At 37.3% G+C, this 18,053-nt stretch overlaps 1 protein-coding gene and 1 long non-coding RNA gene across 3 annotated transcripts in view; one reads left to right on the top strand and one right to left on the bottom strand.

Annotated features, from left to right (window-relative positions):
- Positions 1-6,068, bottom strand: part of LOC143642706 (uncharacterized) — a 64,623-nt gene extending 58,555 nt beyond the window's left edge. The window contains exon 1 of the long non-coding RNA XR_013155816.1: positions 6,027-6,068. This is a non-coding gene — a long non-coding RNA (uncharacterized LOC143642706). The remainder of the gene's footprint in view (positions 1-6,026) is intronic.
- PTPRR (protein tyrosine phosphatase receptor type R) overlaps positions 1-18,053 on the top strand; it is a 137,393-nt gene that overhangs the window by 41,807 nt on the left and 77,533 nt on the right. The gene's annotated exons all lie outside the window — the stretch shown is intronic.

Below are 18,053 nucleotides of genomic sequence, written 5' to 3'. Positions count from 1 at the left end.
GGAAATCTTTATTTCTTCATGTGGCTTCAGTCAGTTGTTCAATGTCCTTTACTTTCAACCTGAAGAACACTCTTTAGCAGTTCTTGTAGGGCCAGTCTAGAGGTGGCAAGTTCCCTCAGTTTTTATTTATCTGAGAATGTCTTCATTCTGCCCTCATTTTTTTTTTACAGGTTTTATTTTTTTTATTGTGAAAAATAACATATATACAAAAAAGCAATAAATTTCAAAACACACTGAAACCATTAGGTATAGAACAGATTTCAGGGTGTGGTATGGGTTACAGTTCCATAATTTTAGATTTTGCCTGCTGGCTGTTCCAAGACACTGGAGAGGAAAATAAATATCAATATAATGATTCAGCAGTTATACTCATTTGTTTAGCCACCCTTCTGTTGATGGACATTTTGGCTGTTTCCATCTCTTGGTAATTGTAAATAATGTTGCTGTAAACATTGGTGTGCAAATGTCCGTTTGTGTCTTTGCCCTCATGTCCTTTGAATAGAGACAGCATATAGATGGGTCCTATTTTTTAATGCATTCTGCCAGTCTATGTCTTTTGATTGGGGAGTTTAATCCATTAACATTCAGTGTTATTACTGCACGGGTAGTACTTTCTTCTACTATTTTGCCTTCTGGATTTTATATGTCATATCTAATTTTCCTTCTTTTTACCTTTACTCATAGTCTTCCTGTCTACACTCTTCTCCACACCTCTCTCTTCTGTATTTTTGTATCTGTCTCTAGTGCTCCCTTTAGTATTTCTTGCAGAGCCAATCTCTTGGTCACAAATTCTCTCAACGATTTTTTGTCTGAACATGTTTTAATTTCTCCCTCATTTTTGAAGGATAATTTTGCTGGATATAGAATTCTTGGTTGGCAGTTTTTCTCTTTTAGTAATTTAAATATATCATCCCACTGTCTTCTTGCCTCCATGGTTTCTGCTGAGAGATCTGCACATAGTCTTATTGGGCTTCCCTTGTACGTGATGGATAGCTTTTCTCTTGCTACTTTCAAGATTCTCTCTTTCTCTTTGATATCTGACATTCTGATTAGTAAATGTCTTGGAGTACATCTATTTGGATCTATTCTCTTTGGAGTATGCTGCACTTCTTGCATCTGTAATTTTAAGTTTTTTGTAAGAGTTGGGAAATTTTCAGTGATAATTGTCTCCATTAGTTTGTCTCCTCCTTTTCCCTTCTCTTCACCTTCTTGGACACCCACAACACGTATATTCGTGTGCTTCATATTGTCTTTCAGTTCCCTGAGTCCCTGCTCATATTTTTCCATTTTTTCCCTATATTTTCTTTTTCTTATTGGATTTCAGATGTTCTATCCTCCAGTTCACTAATCCTATGTTCTGTCCCTCAAAATCTACCATTGTAGGTTTCCACTGTTTTTTTCATCTCTTCTACCTTGCCTTTCATTCCCATAAGTTCTGTGATTTGTTTTCTCAGACTTTCGAATTCTTCTTTTTGTTCATTCCTTGCCTTCTTTATATCCTCCCTCAATTCATTGATTTGGTTTTTGATGAGGTTTTCCATGTCTATTCATATATTCTGAATTAATTGTTTCAGCTCCTGTATGTGATTTGAATTGTTGGTTTGTTCCTTTGACTGGGCCATATCTTCAATTTTCCTAGTGTGATTTATTTTTTTGCTGGCGTCTAGGCATTTAGTTACCTTAATTAGTTTATTCTGGAGATTGCTTTCACTTCTTTTACCTAGGGTTTTCTTACTGGATAAATTTGTTGTCTATCTGTTCTTTGACATTCAGTTCAGCTTTATCTGGATCTCTAGCTTAAGTTTTGCTTAACAGAGGAGAATTTTTCAGTTCTTGTTTTCTTGTTTCTTGCCCTGCTTGTATGGTGCCTTTCCCCACACACACACACACTTAGGAGGGTCTACTTAGGTATTATAGACCCCAGCCAGATTTTCCCAGACCAAACTGGCCTCCTATCAGGAGGAAAGAGTCACCTGCGTCGGTTTTCCCCGAGGGTGAGACCCAGCAGGTTGAAAGACTTTCCTGTGAAGTCTCTGGACGCTGTTTTTCTTATCCTGTCCAGTATGTGATGTTTGTCTGACTGCAGGTCCCACCAGCATAAGATGACACAGTACCTTTAACTTTGGCAGACTCTCCCTTCTGGGGGCGTGGTGGAGACAGAGAAGAGGTTGTAGACTGGCTTTAATGGCTTCAAGTTACCAAGCCCTGGTGTTTGGATTTCTTGAGGGAGGGATTCCACATGAGTTGGGCTTCACCCTCCCCTGGGGAAGGTATGGGCTCCAGACAAGCCCTCAAACGAGCTTGTTTCTGCCTATGCCTGGGGCAGTTGCAGTCTGAGAAGCCCCGCCACTGTATCCAAAGGCAGTCAAGCCTCTGTAGAAACACAGCCACAAAAATCTCTGTTTCCTTCTTTTTTTTTTTTCTTTTTCCGTCAGTCCTGCCCCCTTGTCATGGGAGCAAAAATGAGCGACCTCCACTTTGACCAGGTTCACCTGAGCTGGGGGCCTATTTTTAGTAGTCAGAATTTGTTAATTAATTCCACAATTGGTGTTTGGTTGGGCTCAGCCCCTGTTGCTGGTAAAGTCTCTTTCCTTTCCCTCTGGGAAGAAGCCTGTTGGGGAGTGGTGCTGGCAGCCTGTGGCTTGGGGAACTCACAGTTCTGGGGTGCTCGCAGCTGGTCCAGCTGGTCCAGACTGGGGTATGCTGTGTGTCCAGTCACTGACGTGGCCCCAGGAGCTATTCTGTACTGTTTCTGGGTATTTAGTAGTTGTTCTGGAGGATGAACTAAAATGCACACATTGTTAAGCTGCCATCTTGGCCACAATTTTAGGTTTTTATTCCTATCTGCTTTATGATACTGGAGACTAAAAGAAATATCAATATCAATATAATGATTCAGCAATCATTCTCGTTTGATAAACCTTACCTTCTCTGTATAGCTTCACCATCACCTTTGATCTTTCTATTCCTCTCTTTAAGGGAGTTTGGGCTATGGCCATTCTAATTTTTCATGTTGGAAAGGGCTGTCAGTAATATGGGGTAGGGAAATGGAACTAGCTGATGTTCTGGAGAGGATGGGCCTTCTAGGTTTCAGGACTTATGTGGTCCATCTGGAGGTTGTAGGTTTCTGGAAAGTTACCCTAGTGCATGGAACCCTTGTGGAATCTTATATATTGCCCTGGGTGTTTTTTAGGATTGGCTGGATGGTCCATGTGTATCTTTATTGTGTATCAAAATACCTGGTGCACATTAGACCTTAGTATGTGCTGAGTCCCTTGCCCTCGTCCCCACAGTGTGGTGGTGCTGAGTTTGGTGGGCCTGGACATGGCTGGGACATAGGTGGTCATATTTTAGAACTAGTGGATTCTTGAAGAGTCTAAAATATTGCACTTTAGAGTTGAGAGAAATCTTAGAGCAGTGGTTCCTAAGCCTATTTTAATAAAATAGCCCCCATGGGAGAACATGAAATTGCATATTCTAGGATCCAGGAAGTCAGCTTTAAAAAGCCCTGGAGCAGAGTTGGGTGATATATTTATGTATTTATTTATTTATTTTTATATATGAACATACATACAAACACACACATATACCCACACATGTATATTTAAATACATTGATCCGAGTCCTGGGGACGTTCCTGTAACTATGCACTAGTGTAAAGCGTTGGCCAGAGCCCTATGGGAAGCAGGGCTGTGGAACTGAAATAACTCAGGGACTGCAAACTTGAAAACCTATCCGATGATTTTCTAAAACCAATTTCACATTGGAGCCCATGGTATTACCACAGCTCTTACCTGCTCAATTCACACCTGGGTTCCTATAGCTGGATTCATTACCAAAAATATTAAAATACAGAATGTTAGAGCTACACAAGGTTCTTAAGTGTCTTACAGGCAGCAGCGTTAACTAGGATGTTTGCAAGCACCCTAAGAATCCTATGGGATCCATCTGTCAGGTTATTAAATGATGAAATTGGAGCTGGGCTCATGCTAGCTGTGTATTATGACACACTTTTATCTAAATCAGTGGATTTTGACTATGCTCTGTAGAGTCTTAGAGAGTGGTAGGCTGGTGGGGCCTGGGTCTTCTCAGCTTTTCAGTAAGCCCAGCTATGCTTGAACTGTTCTGCTTCTTGGCCTTACAGGTAAGATTTTATTTTGTTTTTTAACCAAGACCCCACCTCCCCAACCCCAATTTGAAAGGAGTTTGAGGACCACTGATGTAATTATTTCCCTAGGTTGCTCTGGGGTAAACCTTTTCAGGTGGGCTCAGAATGGAGGGTGATTCCAGCTCACGTAATTTTTCTTTCCTATTTATCTTTCTTACACTTGGGCAGTTCTGTGCAGCTCATGTCCCGCCCTGTTGAAAAGCATTTCCTATGAGCTTTTTAGTCCGAGCCTCTGTAATGATGAAGCTATTCCAAAGTACAACTAGAAGATACCTCCAACTCACGTGGGACTCACCCAAGAGTCTCTGTAACATATCTAGAGTTTCTGAAGGCTATTTATAGTTAATAGAAATTTTAAAACCAACTCCTAGAAAAGCCATTAAATATTTACACCCAGGCACATTTTTCATTGCCTACTTGGAAAACCTGATTGCAATACAAAAGTACCTGATAGCTTCTTTCATGAATTAACATGTTACACATCCTTTATGCTTAGAAGCAAACTAATTGTTTGTTTTTATACATATAACCCATTCTAAAAATAGTATTTTACCTTATCTTGATAATTAAAATCTTCAGTTACCTATTCCCAAAAGTGATACAGTTTTTGACATTTCCCAAAAGGTTCACAAAGAACCTCTCTCCAGGAACACATATGAATCAATAAAAGTCTGAGTGTTTCAATCTTCTGAGAGAGAAGAAATTAGGACTAGAAACTAAAACTCAGTTCCATCCAGTTAGGGTCCCTTCATGACGATGCAGAACCCTTTACTGTTCATGAGATAATTCAAGATATCTTCTATTGTATTGCAGTCTAACATCCATACATGGTCAAATACAGAGCAATTGTTATGTGACATATCTTCATATAAAGTAGGAATTCTCCAAAAGCTCATTCCACCCTCCCTACCTCCATCCCACCCCCATCCCCACTCCCATATATATAAAAATAAGCATTGAATTTTGAAAATAGTAGAGAGGGGAAATGGGAATAATCAGGAAAGAAGCCTATTTTTTTAAAAATCCATGATGATAATATTAACAATAAAGCTAACATTTTTTAAAGCATCTACTATATTCCAGGCACTGTTCTGAACATGCTATATTTATGACTTCTAATATCCAAAACAGTCCCACCTGGAAGATACTATTATTATCCCTGCTTTAGTAACTATGGGGAAACCAAGGCCCTGAGAGATTTTGTCACTTACTCGATGTCACCCAGCTCGCCATGGGGCGTGCCTCTGCACCCTAATCTGTCAATCACTATACATACCTTTCTAGGGCCTTAATTTTCCACCCAATTTGAAGTCTGTTTTTTGCCCTAAAATGTCTTGCTTATGGCAAGCACATAATAGGTATTTGTTATATTGAATTTGATTCTTGATGACATTTTTTTGAATTAACTAAAGCATTAGCAAAAAGATCTAACAAACTTAAAAAAAATAAATAAAGCTCCATTCCTTACTGGGTTTTCTGTTGGGACTCCTGAACAATCATCTGCAAGTTTACGTTGAAAAACATTACCTGTCATCATGATCCATCTACGATGTGAGTCTACATGATAAGTAATACTAATTCACTCTGATTTTCCTCTTTAGGCTCAGACATGCACTAGAAAGGCCCTTTCTTATCAAGGCAACACAAACTGCCTTCAGGTTGAGTTCGCCTTCAACCAAAGTTATGCCAGAGACCCGGAGATTGGGCCCATTTATCCAAGAAGTTAAAAAAACAGGCCAGAAATAAAACCATCCTTTAGCTCATCTCTCATAAAGAGTGAGATGTCCAACACTTTGATATTTAAGGTTTCAGAACAGTTGATAAGGGGAGCTTTCATCATTATTCTAAAAACACTTACCTTATTCTGAATGTTTTTCCATGATTTTCTCCTATTTCCATTATTTTCTCGCATTTGTCTGTTTTATTAAAGCCATTTATATAGCAAGGACAGTTGTATTTTAACCCCACCCAAGCTGGTTATTGGTGGGTTTTTTTTTAATATTCAGATTCCAAACCAAACCAATAACTGAAGAACCTGAATTTTTTTTCCACTGTCCAAACTCACAAGTACTTAATATTCTGAAAAGAAAAGCCTCAGATTTCCTGACTAAAATATAGGTGCTTTTCCTAGATTTGGTGGATAATTTTACTCCATTGTGCTTTATTTATTCTTAGTAGGTCTTGTGGGGAATGTTTGCAGGAAAATGTCAGAGTAATTGTTCCAAAGTGAGCTATGGGCCAACCCAAGGGCATTCTCCTGGGAATAGTTTGGCTAAAATATACAAAAGATCTCTCTTCTTATCAAAAATATTTCTTCTTAAACATAAAGATAAAAAAGGAAGGGTCTGACATGAGATAAAAATAACTGCAAGATAGATAAATGTGACTAAATGTACTATGCAATCTTGGTGCGTTGTTGGGTGGCAAATAAATTGTGTGTCCTGACCCTGTCTCTTCCTTCTTATTTTATAATAGGATGACATATGATGCCTCCTTATGCTGGGAAGGCGTGAACTGTAAACCCTCTCCTCTCAGAAAAGCGGTATTGGTTATGAAGCAGTTCAAAATATTGATAAATGTGACTCAACGTTTCTCCAAGCTGTTAAAGGTTTTACTAAAGTAACAACAAAAAAATTTTTAATGAACAGTGCAAATGATATATTCTTATTGCAGAAATTCTGGAAAATATATGTAAGCAAAAGCGAAAATGTAGGAATCATTTCATTCTCAATCCCACCATCAGAGCTAGCCACCACCGGTATTTTGTGTGTTTACCTCCGGATTCCACACACACCTGCGCACACACACACACACTCACACACCACACCCCATGGAAACTGCTGTTCCCAGCAGCAGCAGTGGTAACAGCCGCAGAAACAAACCTCAGCAGTAGTCCAAACAGCACAGCAACATGGTAAGCCAGGAGGACACAACTGCAATAGTCATGCTTGCGGGAAAGCCACAGCAGTTTTAGCAGTAGTCCTAAAGGTTTCTTGATAGCAGAAGCAGCATCAGAACCAGTAGTAACATAACAACATTAATAATACTAGCAACGACTAGCATGGAATTTGTTAGGTATCAAGTACTGATCTGAGTGTTTTTAAAATATATTAGCTCAATTATCTTCACAACAATCCATTGATGTGAACTATTTTATATCCCCATTTTACAAATGAGAAAACTGAGGTTCATGGAGTAACTTGCCCAAGGTCACAAAAGGCAGAGCCCGAATTTGAACCCAGGCAGTCTGCTCATAACCATGACACTGGTAGTGAAAGCAGAAGCAGCATGAAGAGTATTTTACAACTTATAGATACATGTTCCATAATGAGTGAATGAATTTTGAGAGTGATTCTGAAACTGAAAGAAAAAGAGAGTGTGAAGTAATTTTCAAAAACAAATCTCATTTAAAATGGTCAATTTTTAAAGTTCTCAACTTAAACTTACCATCAAAGATAGTAGATTGTGCAAACACTTTCGCTGCTCTCTTTCATTATTCCTCAATAAGTTGCTCCTATCTCTTTGTACACTTTTGCTTTTTGATGTCTTGAAATGTGAATTCTTAATAATAAAGGACAGGAACCGTTTTTGCTTGATTTGTCCTAATCCTCAGTTTAAAAGCACGCCTCCACATATTTAGGTGCTCAATAAATTAATGAATAAAGCAATATGGAATAAAATCGCAGAATCAAAGCTGAAAGCATGTAGAATTGTATTGAACCATACAGATGCCAGTGTAATAAAACTGCCATTGAATCATCGAGGAAATAAGAAAAAATTTTAAAACAAGGTAAACTTTGTTGAAGATTTGGCTCAATTTCGATTCTGCTTGCCTCCTATAACCCCTATACTTTGAAAGTTGGGTCTACAACTTATATTTTAAATATTTAATTTGCTATATACTTGGGGCTGACCTATAGAAAAGATCCCCTCTGCTCCCAGAAAATTCTGATTCAAGATAAGGAATCTAAACAAACAAACAAACAAAATCACTGCAGTTCATTTGTAAATTTGTCTTTCGAATGATGAGAAGAAATTGAGTCTTGGACAATGATCGCCCCCCCCACACACACCATATAAATTTGAAATTCCTATGTCCTTTTCAATGATTTCTGGCTCCCAGAAATAGTGAAATTAGAAGAAAGAAATATATTTTAAATGCAAAATAACAGGAAAAAAAAATCCTCTCAAAAGTTATCTTCGGACTTCTGTGCTTAAGGTTTCAAGCTGAAGTTTTTGGTGATATGACTTGATTTAATTTCCAAGTCTCTTATCTGCAGTTTATTCTTGTTACTGCAGTTGCTACTGGTTTTTAACTTGTACACAGGAAACTGCAGTGCCAATCAATTTTTTCCCAAGGTGACAGGAAACCTTGGTTGGTGAGATGTTGATTGTGCTCACTGTTCATGCCCCACCCATCATATTTTCTTCCTTTTTGGCTGAACTTAAGACAAATTAATCAGTGGCCGACATCTGGCAGACAGTTCTGGTATCTTCTCAGCGATTTGTTAACCTGCACAATTAGAGAGTGAAAACTCAGGGCATAAAATGTGTAGACACCGTTCACAAACGCCGCTGAGAGTCCCTTCTCGGGGCTTCATGGGATGCACATCTTTGGTGGGTTTTTTTTTTTTTTAATTACATATGAATTGTCTCAAGTAGTGAAACATCTGTTAAATAACTATTTCGCTATCCTTATGATGGCAAACGGCTTACCTCACCCTATTGTAAATTCCAGATACGAAATGTGAAACAGGCGAACTCAGAGAATGTTAAGCTTTTTAACAGGTCTCTGCTGTTAGCAATTAATCTTTAGCCACCTGTGTATTTTCTTCATGTCAAATCCTTTCCACATAAATACACCCCTTGTTACTGAGCACTCTGAGAGAAACTGCAGAATAAGACAAATAGGTAACATAATCAAAAGCTAAGCATAAAATCAAGCACATGACTTTCCCACTTCTTGAATTCAAACTTCTTTGCAGCCTCGTCTTTCAGAGTCCTGGTTTATGACACTGTTAAGAGAAAAAAATCACAACGTCTTCTACTCGCTTTGCCAACTGCTTTCAGAAATCATTACTCTTAAAGATAATGGTATCGAAATGTACATCTTATTGTTTCAGGTCTGGTGATAGTAGAGATCACAAAAATTTACAAGAAAGACTGTTCTCTGTGTAAGGAATGTAACAATGCAGGAAGATGAGATTAAGATAAACCTAAAAAGGGCAGGTATGTTGGAACGGATAGGCTTTTCCTGTTCCTAAAATGTCTTGTGTTCTTACACAGGAAAAGCATTCTTACTCACCCGAGGCATTTGCAAGTCCTAAGCAAAATCTACCCTGGTTGTGGTGGTAAGAAAGTGGGAAAGAAGTGGGTGAGAGAGGAAGCTTCCACGGTGGGTCCTCAGCCAGGCCAAATTTCCCGAAGGCTGGAAGAATGTTCCGCCATTTATTCATCCATGTCGCCCCTAATTTTGAGAGGCACAGACTTGACTTCCAGCCTTTGCTAGTTTGTTCTTTCTTAACACTAATATTTGGATATATGTAAAATTGGGGCCAATTCAGGCCTTAGAGACACCCAAGAATTAGTAAATATGCTCATTGAGAACCTGCTACCCTTATTCACCCCATCGGCTCCATTGACCATCCAACTATCCTCCCAAAGATTCCTGTCCTACATTTATCAAAAGCGCTTTTGAATTGGGTAGATTGAAATACTGTGGGTCAATGAGGAGGAGGAGGGGTAACGGCATGGGGTGTATGAGTACTTTTTTGTTATTATTTCTTTTTCTGGAGTGATGCAAATATTCTAAAAATGATCCTGGTGATGAATACACAACTACGTGGTGATTTTTGTGAGCCATTGATTGTATAATATTGTTGGACTCTGTGTGAGTGGTTATTTCTCAATAGAAATATATATATATATATATATATAAAAGAGATTAGATTAGATAGATGTCACTTTCCCCTGTTGGCCCATCTACTCTTCAGACCCACACAGAAAAGTGAGGACTGATTGATATTGCCTTAACTGCTTTCATTTGCTTTTGGGGGAGGCAAAGGTGAATAAATTATCATGAATCCAAAAAGAAAAAAGCAATTTTGAACCATTCTATTTACTTTTTCACTAAAATATCTTTCATGGAGAGACTAGGCTTGGGAAATAAAGATTTGGGGCTGGAAAAAGTGAGTTTGTTTTGAGTCCTATCTATTTTGCCAGGATCCTGGTTGTACTGATAGTCAAATAGAAGGAAAATCCAAGACACCAAACAGTAAGTGTTTTTAAACAGTCAGGGAAACTTGGCATCTGCCAAGACCCTATGTGATATCCAGTAGTAAATCCAAATCGAATCCTTCAGCAAACCTAAAATGCATTTAATACACACACACACAGACACACACACACCATATTAGTCCTCATTTGGATTTTCAGGACAGTCTGATTGGTAGGAGAAGTCAAGTCGTGTGTCTGGTTTTCTTTCCACCTGTTGCACCACCCGTATTGGAAAGGATTGTGCTCAAAGGGTGTGGATGCCAATTGTTATCACAATCAAGGTGCCTCTCGTGAAAGGCTATTCCTGGCCAGATAACTTAATTATCTATGGACAGTTGTTTTACTTGGTGCAATATTGACTGACTCTTAATCTAGTCATAACTGTTCCTTAGGTCTCCTTAACATCACCTATTAAATTGAGAGCTCTAGGACATTTGGCAGTGCAAAATGGGTAAAGCAAATGCATTTTAAATAACGAAGCCTCTATTGGCAGGTTTAGAATGGAAAGCATTGCTGTTACGGAGCTCTTCTGGAGAAAACCCTCTCCAGTGAAGACCTAATCTGTGCCTTATGCTCATGAACCATGTGGAGAAGAGCCAAATAGAATAGCTTGTAGGGGTCAATGATAAAGGGGAAGAAAAAGTAAGAAAGGTTATTTTATTGGGCACATTCAAATATAGGATAATAACCCAAGACCTAAGTTTAGTACTTAATGAGGAAAAATGTACAAGAATGACTATGCCTCTATTTGGAGAGAAAGAAATTAGAAAAGCCTAATATGTCCATTCCTATATCTAATAACATTTGAAGGGCAACTGCTGAAGTGTCAGGCACTGTACAAGATGTTTTACCTATATTCCATCCTTACATCCAACACTGGAAGGAGCTAGTACAATATCACCATTAAAGATGCAGAAACCAAGACACAGACATTTAGGTAAGTACCCGAAGTCAAAGAGCCCATAAGTTGCAGAGGTGGTATCTGAGCCCAGGTTTGTGTGCTCAAACATAGCTCATGCCCTTTCCTTCTTCCTGCCTCCCATGGTTGTCCTAAGCACCCCATAATTCTTCTGTTTTTATAGTCTCTATATAAACGATTGTGCTGTATTTCATTGTGTCAGTGGAGAAACAGAAGCACGGTAAAAAAAAAAAATTATTTGTTCAGTAACACTCGTAAACCAGTTCCACGTAAGAGCCGATGGTGCTGCCTTTTGTCCTTTAGGTGGCGCCTGTGCACCACTTAACAGACCGAGGACGCTGTAGGGTCAACGGCGGGGTGGGCTTTTGCTTTTGTTGACGCAGGAATACAGTTTGTGTCCTGTCCTCAAATATTTGTTGCCACTTTACGATTTAAAAGTCAAATCAAGTAAATGAGGAGAGGCCCATGTAATGATCCTAAAGCTATCAGGAAGTAGAGGAGCCCTCCTTTTCCAGAGGTCCCTCCTGCCAGCTACAGAAGGCAGACTCTGCACAGATATGTTCAGGCAGCAAATGTACTCAACAGGGCTTCCCAGAGCCCTTTAGAAGATTCTCATTTGATATCAATCAGGACGGCTTGTATTTACCCTTTGTTAGCAATGACAAAGTTTGTTATATGGAAGCAATCGAATTTGGGTGCTTAGTTAGGCTTTTGCAATTTTCATTTTAAAAAGAAAAAAGACACTTTGCCCCCATATTTCTCCTCCTAACAAAATCATACCTCAATTTAGTTAGGGAGTTTCGTAAGTTCCATTAAGATTTGTATTGAAAAGGGTCGTCCACAATAAAGCCCAATTTTACTTTTGGAATGATCTGCAGGCAAAGATGGGGGCAGGGGGCCTTGTAAAATTTGCATTCGTGAACCCTGGGTTCCCGTAACACTACAAGCCTTATCAAGGGCAGCCCAGGAGTGAATTGGCAGTACATTAGAAAGCATGATTACAAGAGGGAAAGCTAAAATGCCTCTCATGTCAGCTGTTTTCCTCTACAGGATATTGGGTGATTCCTGTCCTAACCAGATACTGATTACTTAAAGCTTAGCCCAAGAGTTCTTGTCACAAATGATTTCCGTAGTGTATTTTGACTTGCTGAGGCTTGAAGAACTTCTGGAATTTGTTAGGCGTGGACCTGAACTCCGGAACCGTCGGTGGTATTCGGTTAATGAACTCTATCCGTTTGAACAGATTGCTTAGGCACCTTGCTTTTATCTCATGTATGGTCCTCTGAGAGTCCATCCTCAACTAACATAGAGACTTATTGATGGAAAATATCTGCACTGATAATTCAGATGAGTGAAAATATAAAAAGTTCAAAGGACTCATCTTCAAATTCTTTTGTACAATATTTCCAACATATGCATACCAGTATAATTATGTTTCAATGTGCAGAGTTATGTATTCTTCTTCTACGTCCTCGTTATAATTGCATTCTTAGGTTTTATAAGTATTTCACCTCATCTACAATTTAGATAAACTCAAAATATTAAATCGCTAAAAGCTGTTTTTTAGTATGACTAAATTTTCTTCATATGAAGTACAATGGATTAATGTGAACTCCAAATTTTCAAAATATTCTTTCTACCAAACATTCAACCCAGAATCATAAGAAGGGCATATGTCTCATATAAAGTAGTGGGTCATGAAGGGTTTTTTTTAACTTTCCTTGAAATACAACTTTCTGTGTTAAGACCTTATAGTACTTTGTTGTTTTAAATATCCAGATGTCAAGAAGTATTTCCAAATTCTGCAAGTAATATAATAAATCAAAATAACGCGTGTTCTAAGACTCATTTTATCCTGAATCAAGCAGTTGGTATTTGAGAGACTTTAGACTTTTCAAATACTATGGCTGCATAGCGTTTTTAAAAAATGGTTTTATTTGTCATTTCTTCGTATGGATCCCATTTATACCACAAATCTGTAAGTTTTATTACAGGAAAATCATAGAAGAGTGACTGTGTTCTATGTTATAATTGTTTAGTACACAGTGAAAACAACTACGTATTTTTCTTTTGCAATCAATAGGAAAAAATGACAAAAAAAAGAAACAATTCATTTCTAGTTATCTGAAAATCTCTGTGTACTTAATTCTTATTTCTTTTCCCACAACTACAAATCTCTGTCATGCATATAAGAAATGCACAATGCATAGAAAGAATTGAAATTAGGTCAATTATGTTCTGCCTTGTTGTTGTTGCCAGGCATTCTGCATGTACAGGACAGATCCTATATTTAATGATTTTGCCCGGTTTCCTGTGTTGATTTTGTCAGGATGCCCTAAATATCCTGTATGCCACTACTTTCATTAAATGGCCAAAATTTGGTAGTTAGAGCTATATTTCAAATCTAACTGAGTGCCCTGTATTTTTATTTGCTAACTCTGGCAACCCTATACCTAGACTTTCTTTATCAGAGTCTTACAGTAGCCTTAGACCATGTAAACTGCACGGATGATAGAATTAGCTGGCCTTAAAAGTTAGTCCTCTGCTCACCTTCCATGCAGGTGACCTGGGTTTGACTCCTGGACCACGCACCCCTCCACACCGCCCCCCAAAAAAATATTTGTCCTGCATTCTCCCTTTATTTGAAAAGGTGATACATTTTTAAAGGGTCTTTTTTTTCATTATTATGTCATTCACAGAACTATGTCCTGGAGATTAAATTAAAATGTCATTGTTGAATATCTCAGAGATTAAAGAATTGTCCAAATAACTATTAGTATTTTTGTTAAGAGGTCTCTGGTGAAATGATTAATTAACATATAAAACAATACCTGAGGGAGAATAAAGAAGCAAAAAATATTCTGGTAGCTGTTTTTAAAAGACTGTTTACATATTCTTCACTGCCATCTGCCTTGGAGAAGTGCTGTGGAATACATTAAGTTTAGAACATTTTAATTTTATCTTTACTGTTATAGAAGTCATTTGGGTGGCCAGTTCTCGCAGTGGAAACTTTATGATCATCAGTTGCATATCTAGAGCGTAGATTTAAGTGGAGTGATAGACACAAAATGTTGTTTAAAAAAATCTTGCATAATGATTAAATGCTGATACTGTCAATTTTCTGCTGCAGATTTGCATGTGCTCTACTATCTTGTGTACCCAAAAACATTGAGAGAAGTCCCCCCCACACACACATACATATGGTAGATAGTAAAGCAGTGATCTCTACGTGGGGGGTGTGCACCCCAGGAAATGTGCAGAATGATACACTGGGATATGGAAAGGAATTTTCAGAACACATTTATATTGATTTTTATTTTTTCCTTTCCTATTTCAAATTTCGTCAATGTTTTATAATTTGCATAATATGCAAACACATTTGTACATGTATCTAATTTATAAATAAATAGATTTCACAGGGAATGCACTTAATTTTCTTGTTTGGTTGCGTATAAGGGTGGACGATTGAGAAATGTCTGAAAAGTGCTAATAATTCTACCTGAAACTGGAAGTGGGAAATTTAGAGTATGGACATAGTAGAATCAACCAAGTCTTTTTTCCCATGTGCATAATTGCACTAATCCAATAATTTTATATTGTTAAAAGGGCTTAGAGAATGATAGAAGGAAAAATAGAAGAGCTAAAGAGAGTGCATTTTTTAAAGTCTTAAATAACAAAGAAAATTTATTTTTGCTATCCTTGATATATAGGAGAAACATATTAAAATTCGTACACCAATTATTCCTTTCCTAATTGTTCCTACAGATATATTTGAACAACAGAGCAGCGATATAGTGCAAGAATGTCCACTGTAGTTTGTAATAGCAAAAAGAGAGATGATTATCTATTAATAGTATCTATCAATAGGTATCTATTATTTATTCATTATTTATGATATCCATACTGTAGCTCTAATTAGACAAGCTCTAAAAATGTAAAGTAGGGGAAAAAAGTCACAGAATTATATGGAATTTTATTATCTAATTTATATTAAAATTCATTCACACGTTTATCTGTGTCATTGCAGAGATAATTTCTGGAAGTGTACAGAGGAATCTGAATAGCAGTGGGTTCTGATAAGTAAAACCAGAAAATCAGGAGATGAGAGGAAGTAGAGGGATGGGATTATTCTTTTACACTTGCTTCCTTCTGTACTATTTGAAAACTTTACCATAAGTATGTATTAATTTTATAATAAAATAAAAACTTAAGTTAGATTAACTTTTTAAAAATAAAAACAAATAAAATCATGTTTTCTTTGAATTAATAGATGTTTATAGCATAGATATACCTACTCAACATAAAATGAAGTGGGACTGTAACAGTAATCACATTATGTGAATAATAATATAGGCCAACACAGCCATTATAACCAAAAAGACACTTTTTTTAACTTTTTTTATTAATTAAAAAAATTAACAAACAAAACATTAAGATATCATTCCATTCTACATATACAATCAGCAATTCTTAGTATTATCACATAGTCGCATATTCATCATTTCTTAGTACATTTGCATCGATTTAGAAAAAGAAATAAAAAGACAACAGAAAAAGAAATAAAATGATAATAGAGAAAAAAAAGATTATGCATACCATACCCTTTACCCCTCGCTTTCATTTACCACTAGCATTTCAAACTAAATTTATTTTAACATTTGTTCCCCCATTATTTATTTTTATTCCATATGTTCTACTCTTCTGTTGATATAGTAGCTAAAAGGAGCATCAGACATAAGGTTTTCACATTCACAGAGTCTCATTGTGAAAGCTATATCGTTGTTCAATCATCATCAAGAAACATGGCTACTGGAACACAGCTCTACATTTTCAGGCAGTTCCCTCCAGTCTCTCTGCTACATCTTGAACAACAAGGTGATATCTACTTAATGCATAAAAATAACCTTCAGGATAACCTCTCAACTCTGTTTGGAATCTCTCAAACATTGACACAGTCTCATTTCCCTCTTCCCCCTTTGGTCGAGAAGGTTCTCTCAATCCCTTGATGTTAATTCTCAGTTCATTCTAGGGTTTTTCTCAGTCCTTTGATGCTGAGTCTCAGCTCATTCCAGGATCTTTGTCCTACGTTGCCAGGAAGGTCCACACCCCTGGGAGTCATGTCCCACGCAGAGAGGGGGAGGGTGGTGAGACTGCTCGTCATGTTGGCTGGAGAGAGAGGCCACATCTGAGCAACAAAAGAGGCTCTCTTGGGGGTGACTCTTAGGCCTAAATTTTAAATAGACTTGACCTATCCTTTGTGGGGTTAAGTTTCATGTGAACAAACCTCAAGCCTGGGGGCTCAGCCTATAGTTTTGGTTGTCCACACTGCTTGTGAGAATATCAAGAATTCAACTTGGGGAAGTTGAATTTCTCCCCACTCTCACCATTCCCCGAAGGGGGCTTGCAAATACTTTTCCAGTCACCGATCAAATCATTCTGGGATTTATCGGGGGATCACTCTGGACAAACCAACAAAATCTCATGTCCTACCTGAGATTCCAAGTACTTATGACATCCAATCAAACTATGTACATGAGTTATATTAGGAAATGCTCTAGTCAAAATATAAATTCAAAAAGACACTTTTGATTGCCTTCCCCCAAATAACTAGACAATGCTACATCTACACTTCACTCTATGCCATTAGAGACCCAGTTATGATGTAACATCCTTCATGTGGTTCTTGGCATTGCACTGACTTACTTCATGAGAGATTTCATTCACACATGTGGAGACAGCTAATGGACACCCATGCTTCCTCTACTCATTTTAATTAGTTAAACATTATTAATACAATTGAAACTCTAGAGACTTGTAACTGATTTAATCCCCATCACCATGCCCAAAGGCAATCACCAGCCTAAATTTTGTTTTCACCATTCCCATGAATATTTTTATACTTTTATTTAGTAGGTATGTATCAACAAACAATACAATATATAATTTTCAATGAAGCCTATATAAATTCTGTCCCACAGTAGGTATTCTTTCTGTCTTTGTGGATCAAAGACTTAAATTTAAGAGCTAAAACTATAAAATTCTTAGAACAAAACATAGCTATAACTTTTTGTGAACTTGGATTGGACACTTACTTCTTACACATGACCCAAGAAGCACCAGAAACCAAAGAAAAAAAAGTTCGATTAATTGGACTTCATCAAATTGAAAACTTGTGTTTTAAAGGATACCATCAAGAAAGTTAAAAGACAACCCACAATGATGGAAAAGTTTTGGTAACACATGATTGTGTGGTAGTACAACACTGTGAACTTAATTAACAGCACTGAATTATATATTTGAATGTGGATAAAAGGGGAAATTGTAGATTGTAGGTTGCATAAATGTTACTAGAATAAATTTTTTTAAAAAAAGCTTAGTACTGTATAACACAGTGAACCCTCATGTAAACCACTGACTACAGTTAATAGCACAATTATTAAAATGGTATTTTATGAACAGTTACAATCGTACCACACCAATGCAAGGTGTCAATAACAGGGTGGTATACGGGAACTCTGTACTTTATGCATGATTTTTCCTGTAAACCTACAACTTCTCTAATAGAAAAAAAAAGAAAATGCACAGAATAGGAGAAATTATTTGCAAATCATGTCTCTGATAAGGGATTTGTATACAGCATATATTAAACACTTATAATCCAAGAATAAAAGGGCAAATAACCAATTTAAA

The sequence above is a fragment of the Tamandua tetradactyla genome, chromosome 7 (genome assembly GCF_023851605.1).
Source record: "Tamandua tetradactyla isolate mTamTet1 chromosome 7, mTamTet1.pri, whole genome shotgun sequence".
NCBI classification, from domain to species: Eukaryota; Metazoa; Chordata; class Mammalia; order Pilosa; family Myrmecophagidae; genus Tamandua; species Tamandua tetradactyla.
Note: the sequence above shows the minus strand (reverse complement) of the source record. Positions and strands in the feature narration are given on the sequence as shown.